Consider the following 24853-nt stretch of genomic DNA (forward strand, 5'->3'; position numbering starts at 1 on the left):
CAATAAGCACAAGATAGCAATGACTGCAGGAACATCAGGAGTTTGTCTTTCAACCTCTGCCTCCATTCTTCATCGGTCCTCTTTCATTTCACTTAGTTCTCCGTCTGTGTGTGACTGTTCTAATAAACACAGTCAGCCATCAAAATGAAGTGACTCGCAATAGTCCACATCCTCTGTATGGGATAAGTAGATCCCTATGCACGTAGCCATAATGGCCATTCCAGGTGGCTACTTTCTTTGGGTCAGACTCAGAGATAAGCATTTGAATTGATTCATTCAGAACTAATGTTCATTCAGGAGGCTGTAGGAGTGTAGCTGGCCCCATATACTCTGTTCTGTGCCAGGCCTCGTTTCCCCGAATCTCTGCAACAGAGATGGTGAATCCAAAGTTAGCACCACCCTTAGAGTCATAATAGTCTCATTTATGGGAAATACAACAGGTTTAAGTAAACCATTTTCCTTTAATGCTACAGCACACAATATTTTAGACAGTAGCGTTTCTTCAGTGTTCATTTGGCACCCAATTTAGTGTTAGTCATGTCAGTCATTTGATGAAAATGCGTATTACTTTGTACTGTAATTCTTGTCAACAGAGACAAAAGACATTGTAGTGTAATTTTCATTGCATATGACATTTTAAATAGTTGTTTCTTCAAAGCATTTGGGGGCTACAGCTGTCGCCACCTTTAACGTTTACTGTTGCCATGGCCTGCCAGGAGGTTGGTTGGTTTTCACTTTGAAACTCTAGCTACCTGAAAAGAACCGCAGTGTGGGTCCCTGAGCTCTGCCTGACTGTGAGTCAGACCTTATCGCCCAGAACCAGTGCTGGTCCTCACTGAAGCTTCTGTGTCTGAATGGGAGCAAATTCCTGCAGCCAGGTTCAACATGGGGTTGGAAAGATTGAAACCAGAGAAGTGGAGGCTGTTACAGCAGCATCCATGGGAATGACACATTCAACTCAAAGACATATGACATTGATGTTAAGGTGTCCACATACTATTGGCCATGTGGAATATAATACAAGAATATTCAATTGCACCACAGAGGGCGGTAGAACAGTAAGAACCACCTCTAAAATGTAAGAACTTGTAAACCAGATGTGTGCTGAAGTGTTTTTTCTTCTCTATCGTGTCTGTCTCTTCACTCAAATCAATAGATCGGCAGATCTTTGAACAGTTTGGTGTAATATTTCCCCGTAAGAGGCAGAATGGCATGCATTTGGGCTCACACACCGAGCTGTGGAAGCTCTCTGAGTACCTTAACAAAAGTCCTTTGTTTAGTTGTGTTCAGTGTTTTCGATTAGTACCATACACTCAGCCAGCCTTGGGATTTATCTGTGATTGCAGCAGAGGGAAAATACGCAGCCAGCTCAGTGGTGTTTGATGGTGAGCTTAGTAAGGCCAACAGTTTGTCACAGGGGTTAAAGACGTGGGCAACATCAAACTCTCATCATCAGGACCTAATGTGAAGCAGCTGTCTGAAGAGACGCAGCCACAGTCCGAGTCATCCAAGTCAGTCCACAGGGAGGGGAAAAAAAAAAGAAAGGACTGAAAAAAAAGGAGTCTGAGTGAAATGAATGATGCTGATTCAACACTGGGCGACTTTATGAAAACATTTGTTTTGCATTAGGTTTCTCTCTCGGCATGCCAGCAGTGACTAGCGACCCAGATCTTTAGCAGAACACACCAACTGAATGATTTTACTGATGTCAACCACACCAGGGTGACGGCAAAGGCCAGCTGGGTTCATCTCAGTGCAGCACGGATCAGATCATGAATAATGACGCTGTTTCTTGTACTGTTCCACTTCAGACAGTAGAACTTCTCTGTAAAGCTCACCCCTGTACTCCATCACTGAAAAATGTAGTTTTGCTTTTCAGCCTTCTATCTAGCAGTTGTGTCATTTGAAGATAAAAAAATTTGTGTTTATGTTAGGATCATTTTCAACCTGGTTCCATAAAATTCCTAGATTTTTCTTCTTAGAATAATAATCTAACATTTTGAAGTTATTTTGCTGACGTGCTTATGGTCGGATGATGAATCACTGCGGTGCTGTCATACATTTGTTTACTTTTCCACTTATGGTAGAAACCAGTCGACTCTAGTTTATTGACAAACCCACAATCAAACCTGAAGTTTGGTATTAATTTAATCTTTGTTTATCTAGAGCAGAGCTACTGTAGAACCAAGATGTCTTTAGCTCAGCTTAGCATAAAGACTGGTAGCAGGGGGGAAACGGCTGTGCTCTGTCTTAATAACAATTTTTGAGCCCTTCTGTCACCCTGACCTGTTTTAGGGCCATCTTAGCTGTAAATTAGAGATCGGCCTTACATTCTTGAATTCAGTCATCAGTGAACCATCGAGCAAAAGCCAAATCAAGCCCAAAAAAATAATAATAAAATAAAATAAAAAATAAATAAAAAGTTTATTTTTGAAAAACATGAAGATCAAAAATGAAGCCCACATACAGCATGGATGGTCTAATTGGCCGGCTGAGTTTTGCAAGATCTGAAGGTGGACATGGTAAAAAATGAACACTGCAGAGTTCCGGTCATGATGTTTTTTTCCATGTAGCGTCTTGAAATATCCCTTTGTGATAGTAATGGCCTTGAATTTTAGAGGCAGCTTGGCAAAGGGAAGCAGGAGTTCCTTAGTTGACTTTTGATTTGTCCTCTGTAGGACATATTGCATTTATTGTCTTACAGTGACTGATGAATATATTTCTCAAAAATTAGTAATGAATTGACTTTGATGTGAGCTGAAATTGAGTTGAGCCTCCATTGCTACGCGCAGAGCCTTCTCATGAGTGCAGCAGTGAGAGTTTTCTGATGCTCCTGACTCATCCGTCTCTTCCTCACTCGTCCTTGACACAGTTTCCAGTCCCAGCCGAGCCCTGCTGGGATCCCACAGCCATGAAGCATTCTCCACCTCATCAGTCCTCCACTCTCCCCTCGGAAATTTATTGACCACCTCCTCCCTCACATCCCCTGGTTTTTTCTCCTCCGCTGCTCCTTTCTTCTCTATCTCTCTCTCTCTCTCTATGTTTAGGTCTCCCTACCACGGCCTCTCTCATTCTGGCTGATCTAGATTTTTCTTATCTGCCTTCTGTCCTGAAACGTTGTCTGGGTCTCTGACGCTCATGTTAACAAGTCTGTTTGTGTGTTAGCGCAAAGATGTAACTGGAACAAAAGAGAGGGGCAGAGAGAAGGAAAACAGGAGCAACTCTCCTTCATTAAAAACCTTTACAGCCACTCCACATAATTTTCTCCACAGTCAGACCTCCTTACAAAATTAGCAACAGGTTACAGCTTCCCATGTGGTTCCCACAGTCGGGCTTAATGTCTGTTTGGTAGTCTGTGTTAGGAAAAGTTCTGATTCAGATCTTGCAGAAAGTGTGACGAGTGTGTTTGGTATGGCAGTGGTACTGACTGAGTGTGATTGTACTGGCCTTGTCTATCACAAAATGCCTCTCTGTTAACCATGTGAACCATCTGCTTATCGGTGAGGGAAAACTCCAGAAACAGGCTGTAGGTGGGTCAGCTCTGAGCAGTGTAAAGTTAGAAAGTCACTGGCCTATATAGACATCTAGAAGAGAGAGCGGGAGAGTGTGTGTGTGTGTGTGTGTGTGTGTGAGAGAGAGAGAAAGTGTAGGAAAAAGGGCAGAGGGGAGGGTATCTTCCTCTTGCAGCTGACTCCAGACAGGTGGCTATAGAGCACGGCAGCACAGTCCTCCAGTGTTCGACCGCTAACCTACTTTTCCTGCACACCTCCATTGTTTTACCCGTGTACAGCAATAACCTGGTAGGCAGGTTAGGAACTTAGGCACTGATCCAGGACCTGGCTGACCTCATCCCATAGCATCACAGACATCTCAGAGCGATCAGCCATAATAATCATCTTCATGGCTCCCTCTCACTCCGTCTTCTCTATTGTTCAGTGCGAGTGCTGCTGGCTGACTGCCATCATTCTTTGTCTGAGCTATGTGGTACAGGCATGCTGGCAGCATCAACACTGCCAATAGATGGTGTGAGTAAGGAGTGAAAGTGGATGGCTGCTTCACGGGTCTGACTCTAACTCTCCTGACAAACAGAGCAGTGGAACAAAGGCTGAGACAGGCTGTAACAGACACAGATTAAGTTCCACTGAGCAGGGATCAGTGTTTTACAGATACGTTGGAGCACAGCTCTGCATTGCTGATGGAATCTCATCCATGATAACCGTAGTAGTTTATTCACAGAATTCCTCCACTAAACATTCAGCCGTCTTGACAATTACAAAGACTCTAACACAATAAGCACTTGACAGGACAGTCAAAGAGGAGGACACTGGAATTAATTCAGTTGAGTGTGTAGTATTACACTGATAACACTGATATTGATTCTCATAAATCTGGTAATATCTAAGGTAATCGAGTTCAGGTGCTTTAACAATGTAATTTGTTTCCCTTGTGTTCCAGTAAAGTACAACCCTTTTCAGACACAGAATCTGTGCCATTTCTGTATTTATCTATTAATGTAATGTTCTTGTGGCCTTCAAACAGTGGTCTCCTTTTTGCAAGTGTTTTAATAGCCATGTGAAAACCTGACAGGCCCATTGCCGATAAGGCTGCGATGCTTGTGTGATGTTTGGCAAGAAGTCTCCTATGTATAGTAAAATTTTGGTCTTAAGTATGTCAGAATTCTAAGATTGACTAAACATATTTATGTAATGAAGTTAGTGTTATCTTATATTTGAGCTTGATGTAATTTATTACTCAGACATTTAACAATGAATAGCTACTTGTTTCCTAGTGTCTTCTAGAGGGTGCTTCAACAGGCATGCATCAGTGGGGATCAGTGTGACAATGCCTGGACAGGGAGCACATATGCTCTGCAGAAGCCATTTGACAGAAGAGATTCCTCTGAACAGAGATGACTATCTGTGATTGTCCTTGTTTAAGACTTGCAACAACAAAAGACCTCAGTATGTGAAGCACATACAGTGGCTTAAAAGGATTCAAATTGATAAAATTGCCGTTTTTGCCCATCAGTCATCAGGACAGTCAGAGACTTGTCCTGAAGCTCCTCCAGTCTTGTCTTGGCTGTTTGCCTCAGGTTATTGTCGAAGGACCTCTCTGTATTTGGCTGCATTCATCCTTCCATCCACTCCATCATTCTGACAGTCTCCTTGTCACTGCCACTAAGAAGCCACCACCACCTGCCCCCAGCATACTTCACTGTGGGATGGTGTTGATCGAGTGATTAGCTGTGCTTATTGTTCACCAGTCATAGTGTTTGGAGTTCTACCATAAGGGTTAAAATTTTGTCTCTGTCTATCAGACCAGAGAATCTTCTTCCTGATGCTCTGAGTCCTTTAAAAGCCATTTGGCAAACTCCAGGTGGGTTGTCATCGGTTTGTTACTCAAGGTGGCATCCATCTATCCTACTCGATTGATGCAGTCCTGCTGAGATGGTTGTCCTTCCTGCATCCACCTCTGCAGAGGACTTCTAAAGCTCTGTTAGACGGTTCTCGGTCACCTCCCTATCAAAGGCTCTACTTGTTGATCAGTTTGATTGGACGTCCAACTCAAGGAAGAGTAATGGTGTTTCCAGACTTCTTCCAGTTACTGAGGCCACTGTGCTCCTGGGAACACTCAAAGCTTTAGAAATGTTTTTGTCCTGACATGCAGTGTGAATTCCTTGGCTTTATATACACAGCTGTGTGCCTTTCTAAACTATGTCCAGTCAGTCAGTTAAAATTGCCACTGGTGGACTACAGTCAAGTTCTGGACACATCCCAAGGAAAATTAAAGCAAACAGGATGCACCTGACCACAGTTTGGGGTGCTGCAGTAAAGGGTCTGAATACACTGGTAAATGAGAGATCTCAGTTTTTGATCATAAATAAATTTACAAAAAAGTTTTCACTTTGTCATTATGGATTTTTAGTCTTCATACAGATAACTGGAAACTAGTTGAGGCTGTGCTCTTGGATTTTACTGCAGTACTGGATGCCATTGATCTTAGTATCCATCTTGTGTTGATTGTTGTGCTTCTTCTGTTTTCTGATTAACATTATTTGATCAGTTAGACTGCACAAAACTTCTTTGTACCTCTGTTATTGTTACAGAATGTTGTTTGGAATAATACATCACACTTTTTTTGTGACAAAAACTAGTATATACTGGCTTTTTAGTGCAAAGTAGTAGATTTTTGTTGCTGTCCGCCCACTATTGTCCAGGGAAACAAAAGGGGACGTTTTGTACTGAAAAGACTGTAACTTTGGAAGACATCCAACTGAATTTTCTAACTCAGATTGTTGAAGCCTAAAGAGAAACTCGTGAATAGATATTTGCACAGAATGAGGACTGGTGATTTTATCCCCCATCACTTACCTTGAAATTGCATCAGAATCTTTTAATGAACAGGCGCAGCGATCACAGCAAGCAACACTTGTGTAAATGAATTCAGAATGTATTCAGAGCCCTTCACTTGAGTACCTGGCAATTGTTTTAGGACAGATTAGAGAAACTGTGCACCTATCATCTCAATTTAGTGGCCATACACGTGTGCCCATGGAAGACTATGATTGTCAGCAGTAACCAAAAGTATATTAATGTGTATTTGTTGCTCTGTATGCACTAAAATCTTTGTACCAGTCTAGCTCACCTCGTGGTGACCTGAGCAGGTGGTAGGTTCCAGTTAGGTGAGTGTGAGAAGGGAAAAGGCCGGTCACTGATCTACAATGATAGGATAGTAGGTGGTAGATTGCTGTGAGGCTGCGGGTTTTTAGCTGTTTTTTTTTCCTTTTTTCAAGCTCCTGCCAACCGACCTGCTTTAAAGTTTTCCAGCACCAAAAAACCAACTTCTGCTCTTTATGTGGGCAGCGGCTCTGTGGCCGCGTATTTTGTTGGTAGTAGAAGTCTCTGATTTGGATATCTCAAAACCTCTGCACGAGAAACAGAAACTAGAGCCTAGGTAACACTAGAGATAGGTGAGAAATGTATTTATATATTTGGATAAACCAACCCTTTTAAATATAATTTCATTTTTGACTTTATGAAGCCAGCAGTTACCCTGACATTTCAGCCTCCTCTTTTATGAATACATTTTGTGAGTCATACATCTGTCTTGCCAGGACTAAAAAGAAATATGTAGTCTAGCTGTAAAATGAGAGAAAGCCAAGATCTCTGTGGAGTGGCTTTTTTTTTCATAGTCCTAAAATAGCCAGGAATCAACAAGAGTCTGGTAGTTGAGCTGAGTGGAAAATACAAGCGTTTTAATAGCACTGAGATTAATGGCGTTGGCTCCGAGTATCTTTCATAAAGAAAAACAGGAAGTTTCTCCAGCAGGACCGATCAGCTCTCCATCTCTGTCAATTACTTTGAATAGACCTACACATGTTAAAGCAGTTAACTGTGTGTTTACTTAAAGATTTGATGAAAACCTTTTTTTTTTTTTGGTGTCCCTTCTGATGTATTGACAAATCTGGTCTTGGTGGTAATGGTTTAGGTATTTTGTACTTTTAAACCTGATTCTTAGGAACAAATGTTCTACACAGTTGATTATGTTCACTCGCTGACAGCTCACCACATATTCTGGGCAGAAGGACAAGACTGCTGAAATAATAGTTTACACATTACCATCAGTATTAGGGGTCGACCGATACATTTTTTTCAGGGGCTGATACCGATTATTAGTAATCAAGGAGACAGATCGGATTGGCACCAAAAGGCATTTGCATTGAAAATGAAAATCTTGGTTTTAAAATTTAGAGTAACACAAACTCCACCACAAATTGTTGAAATGCCTTTAAGCATATATGTAATTAAAAGAGAACTTTTCAGTATTAAAACGAGAAGAGCAGGGAGCTCACTCTCCACTGAAGATTTAAAAAAAAAAAAGTATATGCCCAAAATACCTCTATGTATGGAAGCCTACCTTTCCTGGTATTGGTTGAGTGTAAGACTCCCATACAGCACTTCGGCGGGGGGGAGAGTTGAGAATGGAAAAAAATGTCTTATCTAAAATGTCTTCTCTCCTGTGTTTATGACTTAAGAAGAGGTGAAAAAGAAAGTTTTGCAAAGTGGTGTGTTTGTGTTGTAATACTCTTTTCTACCACAAGAGGTTGAAGTGCATAACATTCACAATATCGTAGCTACAGTAAGTTCCAGCAGCACTAACATCAGTGTTACTCAGATATATAGTTATTGCTACACAAAATAAACTGTTACCTCCTTACAGTTAACTTTATATCAGTGCAGCAAAGTGCGTTATTCTGGCATTTACAGTGTAACTGGGAAACTGGAAATGCTCATGCTCGTCATCATAGAAATAGATCAGAGGATTCTGATGTTTATTGCAGCTTCTGCAGTATCTGCATCCTTTTACCTTCACTGTTGATAGGCTATCACTCATGACGTGTGACCAATCAGATGGTGCTGTAGGCGGGACATTGCTTGAGACCACAGAGTGGTGTTTACAGAGGAGGCTACATCAGAGTCAAAGTACCACATTTTTTAATTATTTCATCAGCAATTGAATAAAAAAAAAATGCTGCATGTCAGATCTGATAATCATCCAGGCCTATCGCTCAAATCTTAATCAGTATTGTGTTGCTACCACGTTTTCTGCAAATTACATTAATAAGCACGTTGTTGCATGAGGAAAATAAATAAAATTTTATGCTGTGCAGAATGTACATGTTTTTTATGTTGCAGGAGCAACATAATAAAAGTCATGTGGTTTCACTAAAGATATCGTTCCAACATTTGCTCCTTTGGTTTGTTCAGCTTTCCCTCATTTCTGACCAGTTTCCCAGTGTCTGCTGCTAAAATACACCCCCACAGCATGATGCTGCCACCACTATGGCCACTGTTAAGGTTAAGAATTGAAGCCTTTCACAGTTAAGTGTTTGCCTATGATCAAGTAGCATGAAGGATGGGAGGAGCAGAAGTATGGTAGTGAATTTCCTTTGAACTGATCACAGCTCAAATCCTTTGAACTGATGAACTGTAACATTGATATGATAAACAAATTGAAGTAAAGACTTTGAAAGTTTTAATTTGAGGCTAAATGTCTAACTAAAAGTACAATTGTCTTCTTCTTGTGGCCAGCAGAACATGTGTTGGCTACAACTAGGAGAAACAAAAGTATCTTGACCAGCTGTAAATTACTTTATAATACTTATGATAAGGATCCCATAAACTGCTACCTAACATCTCTGGCCACCTGTGTGCGTGGTCTAAGTGACTGGACTGCTCAATGCATGAATTTACACCTGAATTTGAGATGTATCCAATTTTAGTCTCCACATCCAGGATGCAGATGAATGAAGGTGAAAAAAGGGCCTCTCACTTTATGCAGACACGAAAACACCCACACAGCAACACAGCAAGTGCTCTGGGTCGTGCTCTGAACACAGGGTTGTGCTTCCATTCAGTGTACGACAATAAAAGCAGCTAGTCTATAGGTGACTCATATGTCAGAGTGCATGTTACAAAGCAGGGCTCTCGGTAATTAGACCTACTCTGAGCCTGAAACGTGGGAGGGGGGGCCATTATATTTGTCTCTCTATTCATGTATCAGACGTCCAACTATAGAGAAGCAAAGGTGACTGTGGTGTGAATGTATGGGCTGTTTTCATTGTCCAGGCATGCATCAGACTCTGTTTGATGTATGTTGGGCTACCAGCCCCCCTACCGTCTCACACAGTCTCACTCATACATGCACAAGCTCACATGCAGTGAAGGTAGATGGATCTTGTTTGAGTCGTGAGAAAGATGTTCAGACAGAGAATCGTAGGGGAGCTTCCCAGCGTGGCATCATGTAGCCCATACAACGCTTTGGCCTAAACACCATCTGTAAACACACATGCAAAATCTTAAAGATTTTGCATGTGCTTTTATTTTTATTTAGTTATTTTTGCACTAACTATTTTTCAGGTTTTGGACACTCATGAATACAACACATCACCTTTAAGTTTATGTGTTCAGTGTGTTAGCAAACACAGCTTATTTACATGTCCAGCAGTTGCAGAGCGACATAATCATCAAATGGGAGTCCTTTGGATGTTTGTCCACCCGATGGATCTAAGTCCAGTATTCACTCCGTTTTAGCTCAGCTGTTGGTCTCTACCAACTCCTGAGGGAAGCATCTTGTACTTTAGCTGCCAAATGTTCATCAGCCAGTCTCTAATTATAGCCGTGGGTCTTTTTCACTGAAAATGGCTCCATGCTGTAAACCGCATGGCTGCATTGAAATTTTTTAATATGAAATATGAAAAATATGTAACATGAAGGAGGAATATTTAAGATTCTGCACTTTTTCTAAAGGCTTCTCAGGGGCCTAACTAACAGCTTGCAGAAACTTTTGTATCCAAAGCACAATCAGACAGTGACCACACCATCAGAGGATCAATACATCTAGCTTAGTTACCTGAGAAGCCTTACTCATGACTGAAAAGTCAATGTTGCATGGAGGTTGGTGACAATGCCTGTGGTCTGGCAAACTGGGGTGGTGGTCCCCAAGCCTATGCCACAGTGCTGGGAAGGAGCCTCTGACTGACTGTCGATCCTCAAATCCAGGAGGAGCAATATAGATTCCTAGGCATGGAACAATGGACTAGCTCTTTATCCTTACAGGTTTGGCCTTAGGTTTGGCCTCCTCTATGGTTGTTCCTTGTTATTGATCTTGTTTGTAATTTTCATGGACAGGATCTCAAGATGCAGTTGAGGGGAGGAGTGTGTCCAGTTTAGTGACCTCAGAATTGCCTCATGGCTTTTGCAGACAACATGGTTCTGTTGGCTTTAACAGACCATGACCTCCATCATGCACTGGGACACTGCAGCTGAGTGTGAAACAGCTGGGATGAGAGTCAGCACCTCTGAGTTTGAGATTGCGGGTCTTTGCTGGAAAAGGGTGGATTGCCCCTTCAGGGTTGGGAGCAAGTTGCTGCCTCCAGTGCAGGAGTTTACAAATCTCAGTGATGAGTGACGGTAAAATGGAGCTTGACTTGGACAGGCAGGTTGGTGCAGCGTCTTCAGTAATGCAAGCATTGTACTGAACAATTGTGATGAAGAAGGAGCTGGCACTTTCCATTTTCATGGCATGTCCAACTGGTAGGAGACCCCAGGGTACAGCCAGAACACATTGAGAATGTCTTGGGGGAGAAGGATATCTGGACTACCTTGCTCAACCTTCTGTCACCGCAACCTGACTCCAGATAAGCGGTAGAAAATGGAAGTATAGTTGGAGATCATATTCTATCATTAGATGTGTCACATTTAAGGACTCATATCACGATGATTGGCAAAAACACAATTGGGATATCTGTAGGACAGATCAAACTAAGCAAAAATTCATTTTTGTTTAAATATTCACACCAAGTGTGATCCCTTCCATTGATTTGTACAAAGTGTGAAGCAATGGAAATTTCACAGTGTTGCTGTGAAGTCTGTGTTAATTTGTTTGATGTAGCTTCAGTCGATCTTCTCTTAAACTACAACACTTCTGTTCACTTGATCCAAAAACCCGTCCATATTTGCTGATGTATAGAATTTGTTTAATCTTCAAAGTCTATTTGAATGTTGGCCAAGTTTATCCCCTCACACACACTCACACACATGCACTCTCACTTAATGAGTGGCCACAGTAAGTGCTGGTTTAAAAGACATTAGCAGCATTTATGTCAGTATACTTTTCTCAAGTAATGTCATTTTTTGGTCATCTGCACAGTGGTATTAGCACTGACTGAAGCTAACTTAATCTTTAAGTCTTAAATTTATTTGACATTTTGGATGCCACTTTCCAAATGCTTGTAGAAACCAGTGTAATGTTCCAAAGCATTTAAGAAAATAATGATGAAAATGATTTTTTCTAAGCAGTTTTTCTCCAGCATAGGTTTTTATGTGGCATAACAGGATTCTTTTTTTCATTTGAGAAAATACTTAAACAGAAATAGAGCAAGTCATGATTAATGCAGTTGTCCCATGATGTAATCAAATGTATGGTGCTATCGCTTTCACGCATATCACCCTGCAGTAGTAATATAATAATGTGTGTGTTATTTGGCAAGCCATGTCCATTCTCTCCCCCACAGTATGCTCACATCTAGGCTACATGTACATGCACTCACACAAACACACACACACACACACACACACACTCACTCACTCACTCACTCACTTGGCTCTCTGAAGCTTAAGTGGGACTTTCCAGTGCAAGGGAAATTCCATAGGATGTTAAAAGGGAGCAGATTTCCAAAGCTCTGGCCTTGTACTTAATAAAACACGATCCAAAAAAGAACATTTAACAATTTCCAGCCCCACATTGTATTTATTGCTTTTCAATCTGCTGTTTTTCCACCGCTGCAGCACTTCTTGAAATATTTTCTTTTTTTTCTGAAAGGTGACAAAAAGTAGAGTCTAATTCAGGCCATATATTTGGATCTGTGATGCTTCCTGAGAATGACAGTCAGACTTCCCATATTACATCCCTGTATGAGGCTGAAAGTCAGTCTAACTTCTTTATTTGTCCCAGTTATATCCTGAATCTCCGTCAAGCTCTAGTGAGGAACTCAAATTCCAGTGGAACCAATGTATACAGACCCTTTTTAGAACAGTACTCTCCTTCATACATATATACACTACAGTGTTTTAATTTTACCTTAGTTTCTAATATAAATGTATACTCTTCACTCAGTTCTAGATATTAACCAGTTATCTGTAACTTATTTATCTTACTTATTCTTATATTCAGTTACCTTTTATACTTGAGTTCTGTTACAAAAAATGTCCTGTGTGAACTGTTTGTGTATTTTGTAACTAAACTGCAAGTAACAATTATTCTCATTATTGATGAATCTTCAGATTACTGATTTCTTAGTCCACTAAAAACTGCAAATCCTCACAGTTGAGAAGCTGGAACCAGCAAATGTTGGTCACCTTTGCTTGCAAAATGACTGACAATTTCTTTTGAATGACTAACAAATGTTTTATAATGTTTTATTTTATAGTCTTTTAAATGATTGGTATTCGATCACCAGTGCTGCAAACTATCACTGAAATGTCTGTTCTTAATGTTAGTGTTTTTTTCTTAGTGATAAAGTCTAAGTAGTTCAGTCATTTTTTCATTATGAATGAACAAATCTTCAACAATGAATCTTCAAGCTGAGCTGAGCTGACTGCACTGAGTAATCAGTCACAGAATCAGTTGCTTTTTGCATGAGATTCCCTCACCAGTGACTAAGAGTGCTACTATCAGCTCAGCTGTGATTATACATAATGTTACTTCCTGGTTAAGAGCTTACTGATAGGTGGCACAGTTCACTCAGCTAAGTGGTAACTGTGTTAAGTGGTTACTGAGCTGTTCTAAATCTTAAAAACAGTTCTTCCTTGTGTCTAGTTTTTTGCTGTTCTGCACAAAACAGAAAGAAATGCTTCAAATCAGCAGGTTACAGGCAGATTATAGTCAACTTGGCATACCGAAGGAATGATGTAACAGTGAAAAACAATGAAAGAGGGTGTCTCAAGAACTGATAAATTCCAAACCTAGCCACAAACACTTATGGCTGCTTGTAGCTGGAAAGCCCAATGTGGGATCAAACAGAATGGAAGATTTTTGTCTTTTAATATCAGTGTTGCTAGACTCTCTGCAAGCCTTCAGTTCAACCATCCAAGCCAGAAAACTCACACTACTCCAGATAGTTAGTCCATCACTGCTTTAAAGAGTCTTGCATTGGTAGTGTTGTGATGTTCTGCATTATACTTGATGACAAATGAAATGAGTTAAGAAAAGATCAGTGAAGGGTTGAGTTTGTACCTGATTGTACTGGCCTCTCTTGTCTTCTCTTCTTCCATCCCACATCACAGTACTATTTTGACTTTTCCTAACATCTGATTCTATCCTTTTTCTGAGTGTAAGTAGTTGTTATGATGGACCTGTATGCCATGTCTGGATGTCTTGCTTGCATTGCAAATTGTACCATCACAGTCTTTCCAATTATGTGCAGTCTGTCAGGAGAAATGTGTTTAGCCACACTAGTGTCCAGACTTCAGGGACTTAAAGGTTAGTTGGTCCACCTCTTTGGTCCAGATTAAGATGGCTCAGCAGTTGGATGGATTGCATGGAATTTTACAGAAAGATTCATGGTCCCCAAAGGACATTCCCCTCAGACTCAGCTGTACTTTGTGTTTAGTGCCAGTTATCAAATGTTAGCATACTTAATGCTAATAACAGATTTTGATTTGGTGGTGGGGGAATTCAGAGTGCAGCCTTGGCAGTATACTGGGTATTGTAAGAAAGGTTTAAACAGATGAGCAGTTGCCTGTTATGGCACTTTATTGGCTGGTGGTGAGTTATAATGGGCAGTGCTCTTTTAATACTGGTGTTGCTTAGTAAATATTTTCACTTATGTTATGACTCTTCCTAGGAACACATGATGTAAGGAAGTCTGATTTTGGTTCCACTTTATTAGACACGCCAAAACAAGTTATCCAAGTTAACCAGCTGTTCAGAAAAATATTCAATTCAATTCAATTCAATTCAATTCAATTTTATTTATATAGCGCCTTCCACAATCAAAATTATCTCAAAGCGCTTCACAGAGACCCAGAGCCTGACCCCAGAGCAAGCACTTAAGGCGACAGTGGCAAGAAAAAAACTCCCTTTTAACAGGAAGAAACCTTGAGCAGAACCTGGCTCAGATGGGGGACCCTCCTGCTGATGGCCGGGCTGGGTGAAAGGAGGAAAAGGAGGAAGATAGGACAGCTAGGAATGGAGGAGAGGAGGAGGACATGCAGCATAATACAAACAGGGTTGGCAATGGACAATGTTAGAGGGTCAGCATTTATATTACAGTTAGTGAACAGTTATTGGATAATGTGTGCTCAGCAGATTACAGTTATGATAGGAAACAGAGCACAGAGGCAAAAAGCTGTCATGACTGGTAATTATTTACATTACAGCTGGCATAGAATATTAATCCAATATTTATCTGTAGCAGAATGGAACATGTACGTAACGTAATGTACATAAACGTGTTAGAAATGGATCATTGTAAACAATAAACAGCAGCAGGTTGGTGGAGCCAGGACCACAGACAGAGAACATGCAGCTCCGGAGCCAGAGATACCTGCAGAAAGGTACAGAGAAAGAGAGACCAGAGAGAAACAAACACAGGACTACGGGACAGAGAGGACACAGAGTTAATGACATGTAATAAAGGCTAATAAATGTGAGAGTGGGTCTGAGGAGAGAAAGAGAGAGAAGAAGAAGTGTGCAGAGGATCATGGGAAGTCCCCCAGCAGCCTAGGCCTATAGCAGCATAATTAAGGGATGGTTCAGTTGCCTGAACCAGCCCTACTAAGGGCTATATCCTTAACTGTAACAGTGTCTATAGAGATAATTGTGACTAACTGTAAGTTTAGTCATAATAACTAAAACTGTAACTACAACTAATTATAAGCTTTGTCAAACAAAAAGGTTTTAAGCTTAATTTTAAAATTAGAGTGTCTGCTTCCCAAACCCAAACTGGCAGTTGGTTCCACAGGAGAGGGGCCTGATAGCTAAAGGCTCGGCCTCCCATTCTATTTTTTGAGATTCTAGGAACCATAAGCAAACCTGCATTCTGGGAACGAAGCAATCTGTTGGGGTAATATGGTACTATCAGCTCTTTGAGATATGAAGGAGCTTGGCCATTGAGGGCAAGGGAAGGATTTTAAAATCAATTCTGGATTTTACAGGAAGCCAATGAAGAGAAGTTAGTACAGGAGTAATGTGATCTCTCTTGCTAATTCCAGTCAGTACTCTCGCTGCAGAATTTTGGATCAGCTGGAGGCTTTTTAGAGAGTTAACTGGACATCCTGATAATAGGGAATTACAGTAGTCCAGCCCAGAAGTAACAAAAGCATGGACTAGTTTTTCAGCATCACTCTGCGACAGAATGTTCCTCATGTTACTGATATTGCGCAGGTGAAAGAAGGCGGTCCTAGAGACTTGTAAAATATCCATATAATGACTCTGTGTAGTTGTCTAGTCATTTTACAGAATTGGTTCAGAGCTGGAAACATATTGAAGTAAATGTCTTTTCCCCCAAACTGTTACGTATATAAAGTGTATAATATCCAAGGTACACATCTTGTAATTGTACAACTAATTATTTTCAGTTTTCTGAATTTTTTTCCTCGCACAAAATTTGTCACTACCAAAACACAATATATTGTAACAAGAAGTGTGATATTAACCAATTAAGATAATGTAATAATGTTATATACTACATAATAAAGATATCAATAATGAAATCATAGGTGTTGCACATATCACAGACACAACATCTGAAAGTAAATCACATAACAGTGAAAGAACATATAACATACCTGGATTTCGGATCACACCTCACTGAAGAGCTATGGGATAGTTTGGATCCTGAGAAGTTTGCAGTTGAGAAGACGTATGCACACACATTGATCTTTCTACCTGTCAGTGTAGACTCTCAGAATCATTTGTCAGAATCATGAGACATATACAGGGATACTTCCTGAATAAATATGTAGGGGTGTAGCTAAAATCAGTCTCAGCCCATGGACTGAAACATATTCTGTTTCAGTAGTGACATCAAAATGTGGGACGACATTTTTACATAAAATAAAATTTTCTGTCAGCCTGGAGGCTGAAACTGGGACTCAGGCCAAACCATCCCAGTATCCTATAAATGATGATTTTATATAAATTACACTTACTGCTGTCTCAAATATTTGAGTTTCAACAGATAACAAAATCATCCTAATAAACGTCTAATATTTGCTTTGTTGTGAGACATCAGTTTGCACCAATTTGGTTGAATCGCCCAATCACTAAGATTTCTGAGAAATGACGCCAAAGCTGATTTGTTGGAATGAAAGTTTTTTTGTTTTTTTTTTTTTCTGGAAAACAAGTAACAAAAACATACACATCAGTGCTATGAGATACTCATATGAACATAGTCCTAATCATCCTGAGGTACATTAAGAGGCATTAAGAGGATGGGAAAAAATATCATCTTTATATAACCAGAGTCACAGCCAACTGTACTTGTGGTTGGAGGAAATGTCTTTAGGCCTGAGTCATCCTGGGCTCTGCAGTTGGACATAACCAGGCATAGTCCCCGGGGTATGTGTTCACACAGTACTGTCTGTGTGTGTGTGTGTGTGTGTGCATTCAAGCAGTTCAGTTTTGCCACAAGTTTAGTCAATCAGGAGTGGGAGCGAATCAGCCTTTAGTTAGATACCAACTACACTCAGTTCAGGTTCTTTCAAAAGTCAAATAAACTCTTAAACTAAATGACTTTGATTTGAAGCCTTTCAAAATAAGCTTTAAGGTGTTACAACAGCTTAACTTTAGAGGTCTTTTAGTTTCTCCTCAGAATGATAGATTTCTTTGTTCCCTCCAGAACAGATGTAGCGGTTCAATCTGCTGTATCCTGTATCAGTTTTCTGCTCCTGTTCATCTTAGCCAGCTCATTATGTTCTGCTTTTAGTGGCTATGTTCAGTTGTCCAAGGGTTCAGTTTGTGGGGTTTGTTTCTTTATTCTGTAGGAATTCCTTTCATTTAAATTCAGTGTTTTTTGTTTGTTTTTCTAAAACCTGCAGAAATTGCTTATATTCTGAATATAAGCTGAAAAAGATATACCAGAGATACTACTGTGAGCTTCCTAAACCTCCTCTGCATCATAGGTTAATCAGTGTTGTGAAGCTCCTTGCATCCAAGTTTGTTAGTGGTCAGTCTGTGACTGTAAATATGTCCTGTTTCACATCTCCTGTCGGTGTTGTTTTATGTATTCTGTGTGCTCCATTGTTTCTGGTGTGAGCAGCTCTTGCACCCAAAACAGTTGAGGCCAGTAATTCCTGCCACAGAGCAGAGGCATGTCATGTGATGCCAAATATTAAATGCCACTGACATGTGACATTAAAGTACAAGATAACACTTTGATCACACAGCTTAATAAGCACATAACGTAGTAAGGCTAGACAATAAATTCAAGTTATTGAATTACCAGATAAAGTAGTTGTACTTTCCAGCTATACTTCCTCAGGTAACCATGAAGGATTGCTGCTCTTACTGTACTCTATATAGAATGATTTGACACCTTATATTAGCACACATCTTGCCTTGCATGTTCACATCTTTAACAATAAATCAGTTGTTACTGAGTGTTTCGTGAAACAGATGTGGGCTTGTTTTTATGTTGTATGGAGCCACCATGTTTTGAACTTGAGACTTAGCCTTTAGACAGCAAGGCTGATGTTCATACAGTTGAGATGACCTGAAAAAACTGAAACAACTTGACTGAAATTGACTGAAATATTCTGTTAGCGCAGGAGTTAATACATGTCTGGCTCTGGCCATGCTTTTCTCCAGGTCAGCCAGATTAAAGCGAGAGGCAGTCTGTGTATGTACTCGCTTGGGTTTTCCAGTGAAATACATTCAAAGGATGCTTTGTTAATTCCTACTGAGAGCTGTCCAAGCTGCAGCTCTGCTGCTATGTGTTCCCCTTTAAATCAAGGCTGTTGTATGTCTGTGTGCAGCAGTTGTGGCTTGTTCGGGGTCCTCTGAGTTCATTTTTTCTTCTTTCAGTTTTATTGTTCTTTGTTGGATTGGAAGGCCTCTAGGGATCGAGTCACCTTAGAATAATTACAGTGTCAAGTTACACGGGAGACAGCTAACAGTGTCCTGCATCTGCTCTAACAGTCAGCCTGCTCTAAGCCTTGTGTGAGTCTGTGTACAGTCTCTGTATACAAAGCCACACATTTTTGTTAAAAACCAAGACTGTGCACATTTGTGAGAGAGTGTGAGAAAGTGGGTGTAGTATCTGTGAAACAAAGATGGAAATAAGCTTTTCCATATTTGGCATGAGGATTGGGGAAATCTTGAAGGATATAACCCAGTGGATTTAGAGGCTGGATGTTGAATAATGATCAGCCCTTTAGCCCCTTGTGTATCGATTAACTTTATTTTTTTGATCACATCAGAAAGAATTTAGCTTTCAGGGAAAGTGACAGCAACAAAAGGGAGTAATTAGTTGAGATGAGTGAGGCAGGAATGTAAAAAAAAAAACTTAGGAGAGAGAAATAGAGTGGTGGAAATGAAAGTAGAAGAAGGTAAGAATGACCTTGACTGAAAACGTTGAAAGTGTAAAAAAAGAAAAAAGAAAAAAACACAGTTTAAAAACTGTTTTAACAGGGTAGAGAGGGACAGAAGAAATCAGCAACAGAAAACAGACCTGTTGTGGCTGACTTTAGATAATTCTTCAATGATTAAAAACAAACAAAGAAAAATAAAAGGTGTGTGTCTCTTACTATCTTTTTGTATTTTGTAAAACAGGGTTACAGGCGAGGCACAAAATTGCTAAAGTGAGAATTCATTTAGCAACCTTCACATCTTTAAATGAATGGGGTAACGTTTGGATTTTATGATCTGTATATGATCAATGGTTGCTGGCACTCACCAACTGCCTCGGCTTGGTACTTGGTAATGTAATGGTTTTGGCTTGTGAAAGGCAGCAGGTGGTTAGCTAACCGAAAGGCTGATCAAAATGTGGAAACGCTTCACGAATTTGCGTGTCATCCTTGCGCAGGGGCCATGCTAATCTTCTCTGTATCGATTCCAATTTATCATTTGTGCTGCCTGAGCAAGAACATTCGCTCTGATGTGATGGCTGCCTTTTAGCCCCCCCCTGGGCTCAGCGACTCCTTTGTCGTGGGGCAGACTAAAGGGCCACTATCCCCAGTAGGCAGTACCCTTTGGCATCGCAAGAGTGAGGGTGGAGCCCTTTCTTCAGTTGTCTGCAACATATTTGCAATAACTTCACACTGCCTGCTTGTTTTGTGTGCATGTTTATTGATTTCCCAGATTAAGACCAAAAAGCAGCTTAATACTGAAAAGTGGGCGGTGCCCACATCGGAGCTAATGTGCTCTGATGTGGGCGGTGCCCACTTTTTCTATCAGCCTGGAGGCTGATACTGGGACTCAGGCCAAAGCATCCCATCCTTTGGCACATGCCAGAACAACGGGATGCCTCTTAAACAGATTCAGAGTATTTCTCTTTTGAATCTGCCTTAGGCTGCAGGTGTGCCAGTGGGCACCTGTTTCAGTAGTTGTGATTAGGCTCTGTCACCAACTGCCTCAGCTAGGTACTTGCTAACTTGATATTTTGTGTTTCCACCTCACTGTGTTTGTAGCCAGGCAAAACTCAGATCACAACACACGAGGCTTTGATTCACATGCTCCTGGTAATGTAACGGTTTTGGCTTGTGAAAGTCAGCAGGTGGTTAGCTAGCCGACAGGCTGATCAAAATGTGGAAACGCTTCACGAATTTGCGTGTCATCCTTGCGCAGGGGCCATGCTAATCTTCTCTGTATCAATTCCAATTTATCATATGTGCTGCCTGAGCAAGAACATTAGCTCTGATGTGATGGCTGCCTTTTAGCCCCCCCCTGGGCTCAGCGACTCCTTTGTCATGGGGCAGACTAACGGGCCACTATCCCCAGTAGGCAGTACCCTTTGGCATCACAAGAGTGAGGGTGGAGCTCTTTCTTCAGTTGTCTGCAACATATTTGCAATAACTTCACACTGCATGCTTGTTTTGTGTGCATGTTTATTGATTTCCCAGATTAAGACCAAAAAGCAGCTTATTACTGAAAAGTGGGCGGTGCCCACATCGGAGCTAATGTGCTCTGATGTGGGCGGTGCCCACTTTTTCTATCAGCCTGGAGGCTGATACTGGGACTCAGGCCAAAGCATCCCATCCTTTGGCACATGCCAGAACAACGGGATGCCTCTTAAACAGATTCAGAGTATTTCTCTTTTGAATCTGCCTTAGGCTGCAGGTGTGCCAGTGGGCACCTGTTTCAGTAGTTGTGATTAGGCTCTGTCACCAACTGCCTCGGCTAGGTACTTGCTAACTTGATATTTTGTGTTTCCACCTCACTGTGTTTGTAGCCAGGCAAAACTCAGATCACAACACACGAGGCTTTGATTCACATGCCCCTGGTAATGTAACGGTTTTGGCTTGTGAAAGGCAGCAGGTGGTTAGCTAGCCGACAGGCTGATCAAAATGTGGAAACGCTTCACGAATTTGCGTGTCATCCTTGCGCAGGGGCCATGCTAATCTTCTCTGTATCGATTCCAATTTATCATATGTGCTGCCTGAGCAAGCACATTATCTCTGATGTGATGGCTGCCTTTTAGCCCCCCCCTGGGCTCAGCGACTCCTTTGTCGCGGGGCAGACTAACGGGCCACTATCCCCAGTAGGCAGTACCCTTTGGCATCACAAGAGTGAGGGTGGAGCTCTTTCTTCAGTTGTCTGCAACATATTTGCAATAACTTCACACTGCCTGCTTGTTTTGTGTGCATGTTTATTGATTTCCCAGATTAAGACCAAAAAGCAGCTTATTACTGAAAAGTGGGCGGTGCCCACATCGGAGCTAATGTGCTCTGATGTGGGCGGTGCCCACTTTTTCTATCAGCCTGGATGCTGATACTGGGACTCAGGCCAAAGCATCCCATCCTTTGGCACATGCCAGAACAACGGGATGCCTCTTAAACAGATTCAGAGTATTTCTCTTTTGAATCTGCCTTAGGCTGCAGGTGTGCCAGTGGGCACCTGTTTCAGTAGTTGTGATTAGGCTCTGTCACCAACTGCCTCGGCTAGGTACTTGCTAACTTGATATTTTGTGTTTCCACCTCACTGTGTTTGTAGCCAGGCAAAACTCAGATCACAACACACGAGGCTTTGATTCACATGCTCCTGGTAATGTAACGGTTTTGGCTTGTGAAAGGCAGCAGGTGGTTAGCTAGCCGACAGGCTGATCAAAATGTGGAAACGCTTCACGAATTTGCGTGTCATCCTTGCGCAGGGGCCATGCTAATCTTCTCTGTATCGATTCCAATTTATCATATGTGCTGCCTGAGCAAGCACATTATCTCTGATGTGATGGCTGCCTTTTAGCCCCCCCCTGGGCTCAGCGACTCCTTTGTCGTGGGGCAGACTAACGGGCCACTATCCCCAGTAGGCAGTACCCTTTGGCATCACAAGAGTGAGGGTGGAGCTCTTTCTTCAGTTGTCTGCAACATATTTGCAATAACTTCACACTGCATGCTTGTTTTGTGTGCATGTTTATTGATTTCCCAGATTAAGACCAAAAAGCAGCTTATTACTGAAAAGTGGGCGGTGCCCCCTGGGCTCAGCGACTCCTTTGTCGCGGGGCAGACTAACGGGCCACTATCCCCAGTAGGCAGTACCCTTTAGCATCACAAGAGTGAGGGTGGAGCTCTTTCTTCAGTTGTCTGCAACATATTTGCAATAACTTCACACTGCCTGCTTGTTTTGTGTGCATGTTTATTGATTTCCCAGATTAAGACCAAAAAGCAGCTTATTACTGAAAAGTGGGCGGTGCCCACATCGGAGCTAATGTGCTCTGATGTGGGCGGTGCCCACTTTTTCTATCAGCCTGGAGGCTGATACTGGGACTCAGGCCAAAGCATCCCATCCTTTGGCACATGCCAGAACAACGGGATGCCTCTTAAACAGATTCAGAGTATTTCTCTTTTGAATCTGCCGTAGGCTGCAGGTGTGCCAGTGGGCACCTGTTTCAGTAGTTGTGATTAGGCTCTGTCACCAACTGCCTCGGCTAGGTACTTGCTAACTTGATATTTTGTGTTTCCACCTCACTGTGTTTGTAGCCAGGCAAAACTCAGATCACAACACACAAGGCTTTGATTCACATGCTCCTGGTAATCTAACGGTTTTGGCTTGTGAAAGGCAGCAGGTGGTTAGCTAGCCGACAGGCTGATCAAAATGTGGAAACGCTTCACGAATTTGCGTGTCATCCTTGCGCAGGGGCCATGCTAATCTTCTCTGTATCGATTCCAATTTATCATATGTGCTGCCTGAGCAAGCACATTAGCTGTGATGTGATGGCTGCCTTTTAGCCCCCCTCTGGGCTCAGCGACTCCTTTGTCGTGGGGCAGACTAACGGGCCACTATCCCCAGTAGGCAGTACCCTTTGGTATCACAAGAGTTAGGGTGGAGCTCTTTCTTCAGTTGTCTGCAACATATTTGCAATAACTTCACACTGCCTTCTTGTTTTGTGTGCATGTTTATTGATTTCCCAGATTAAGACCAAAAAGCAGCTTAATACTGAAAAGTGGGCGGTGCCCACATCGGAGCTAATGTGCTCTGATGTGGGCGGTGCCCACTTTTTCTATCAGCCTGGAGGCTGATACTGGGACTCAGGCCAAAGCATCCCATCCTTTGGCACATGCCAGAACAACGGGATGCCTCTTAAACAGATTCAGAGTATTTCTCTTTTGAATCTGCCGTAGGCTGCAGGTGTGCCAGTGGGCACCTGTTTCAGTAGTTGTGATTAGGCTCTGTCACCAACTGCCTCGGCTAGGTACTTGCTAACTTGATATTTTGGGTTTCCACCTCACTGTGTTTGTAGCCAGGCAAAACTCAGATCACAACACACAAGGCTTTGATTCACATGCTCCTGGTAATCTAACGGTTTTGGCTTGTGAAAGGCAGCAGGTGGTTAGCTAGCCGACAGGCTGATCAAAATGTGGAAACGCTTCACGAATTTGCGTGTCATCCTTGCGCAGGGGCCATGCTAATCTTCTCTGTATCGATTCCAATTTATCATATGTGCTGCCTGAGCAAGCACATTAGCTCTGATGTGATGGCTGCCTTTTAGCCCCCCCCTGGGCTCAGCGACTCCTTTGTCGCGGGGCAGACTAACGGGCCACTATCCCCAGTAGGCAGTACCCTTTGGCATCACAAGAGTTAGGGTGGAGCTCTTTCTTCAGTTGTCTGCAACATATTTGCAATAACTTCACACTGCCTGCTTGTTTTGTGTGCATGTTTATTGATTTCCCAGATTAAGACCAAAAAGCAGCTTAATACTGAAAAGTGGGCGGTGCCCACATCAGAGCTAATGTGCTCTGATGTGGGCGGTGCCCACTTTTTCTATCAGCCTGGAGGCTGATACTGGGACTCAGGCCAAAGCATCCCATCCTTTGGCACATGCCAGAACAACGGGATGCCTCTTAAACAGATTCAGAGTATTTCTCTTTTGAATCTGCCGTAGGCTGCAGGTGTGCCAGTGGGCACCTGTTTCAGTAGTTGTGATTAGGCTCTGTCACCAACTGCCTCGGCTAGGTACTTGCTAACTTGATATTTTGTGTTTCCACCTCACTGTGTTTGTAGCCAGGCAAAACTCAGATCACAACACACGAGGCTTTGATTCACATGCTCCTGGTAATGTAACGGTTTTGGCTTGTGAAAGGCAGCAGGTGGTTAGCTAGCCGACAGGCTGATCAAAATGTGGAAACGCTTCACGAATTTGCGTGTCATCCTTGCGCAGGGGCCATGCTAATCTTCTCTGTATCGATTCCAATTTATCATATGTGCTGCCTGAGCAAGCACATTAGCTGTGATGTGATGGCTGCCTTTTAGCCCCCCTCTGGGCTCAGCGACTCCTTTGTCGTGGGGCAGACTAACGGGCCACTATCCCCAGTAGGCAGTACCCTTTGGTATCACAAGAGTTAGGGTGGAGCTCTTTCTTCAGTTGTCTGCAACATATTTGCAATAACTTCACACTGCCTTCTTGTTTTGTGTGCATGTTTATTGATTTCCCAGATTAAGACCAAAAAGCAGCTTAATACTGAAAAGTGGGCGGTGCCCACATCGGAGCTAATGTGCTCTGATGTGGGCGGTGCCCACTTTTTCTATCAGCCTGGAGGCTGATACTGGGACTCAGGCCAAAGCATCCCATCCTTTGGCACATGCCAGAACAACGGGATGCCTCTTAAACAGATTCAGAGTATTTCTCTTTTGAATC

The 24853-nt window shown here is 42.1% G+C and overlaps 1 protein-coding gene and 7 non-coding genes across 8 annotated transcripts in view; 1 reads left to right on the plus strand and 7 right to left on the minus strand.

Annotated features, from left to right (window-relative positions):
- Nucleotides 1-24853, plus strand: part of efl1 (elongation factor like GTPase 1) — a 139300-nt gene that overhangs the window by 29021 nt on the left and 85426 nt on the right. The window lies entirely within an intron of this gene.
- Nucleotides 19544-19650, minus strand: LOC121186427. The gene has a single exon (XR_005894469.1). It is a non-coding gene; the product is annotated as a U6 spliceosomal RNA (small nuclear RNA).
- LOC121186419 lies at nucleotides 20305-20411 on the minus strand. The gene has a single exon (XR_005894467.1). It is a non-coding gene; the product is annotated as a U6 spliceosomal RNA (small nuclear RNA).
- Nucleotides 21066-21172, minus strand: LOC121186579. The gene has a single exon (XR_005894504.1). It is a non-coding gene; the product is annotated as a U6 spliceosomal RNA (small nuclear RNA).
- LOC121186643 lies at nucleotides 21827-21933 on the minus strand. The gene has a single exon (XR_005894520.1). It is a non-coding gene; the product is annotated as a U6 spliceosomal RNA (small nuclear RNA).
- LOC121186722 lies at nucleotides 22810-22916 on the minus strand. Its single transcript, XR_005894538.1, has one exon. It is a non-coding gene; the product is annotated as a U6 spliceosomal RNA (small nuclear RNA).
- Nucleotides 23571-23677, minus strand: LOC121186232. The gene has a single exon (XR_005894419.1). It is a non-coding gene; the product is annotated as a U6 spliceosomal RNA (small nuclear RNA).
- LOC121186303 lies at nucleotides 24332-24438 on the minus strand. Its single transcript, XR_005894436.1, has one exon. It is a non-coding gene; the product is annotated as a U6 spliceosomal RNA (small nuclear RNA).

Source organism: Toxotes jaculatrix, chromosome 1, assembly GCF_017976425.1.
Source record: "Toxotes jaculatrix isolate fToxJac2 chromosome 1, fToxJac2.pri, whole genome shotgun sequence".
Classification (NCBI taxonomy): domain Eukaryota; kingdom Metazoa; phylum Chordata; class Actinopteri; family Toxotidae; genus Toxotes; species Toxotes jaculatrix.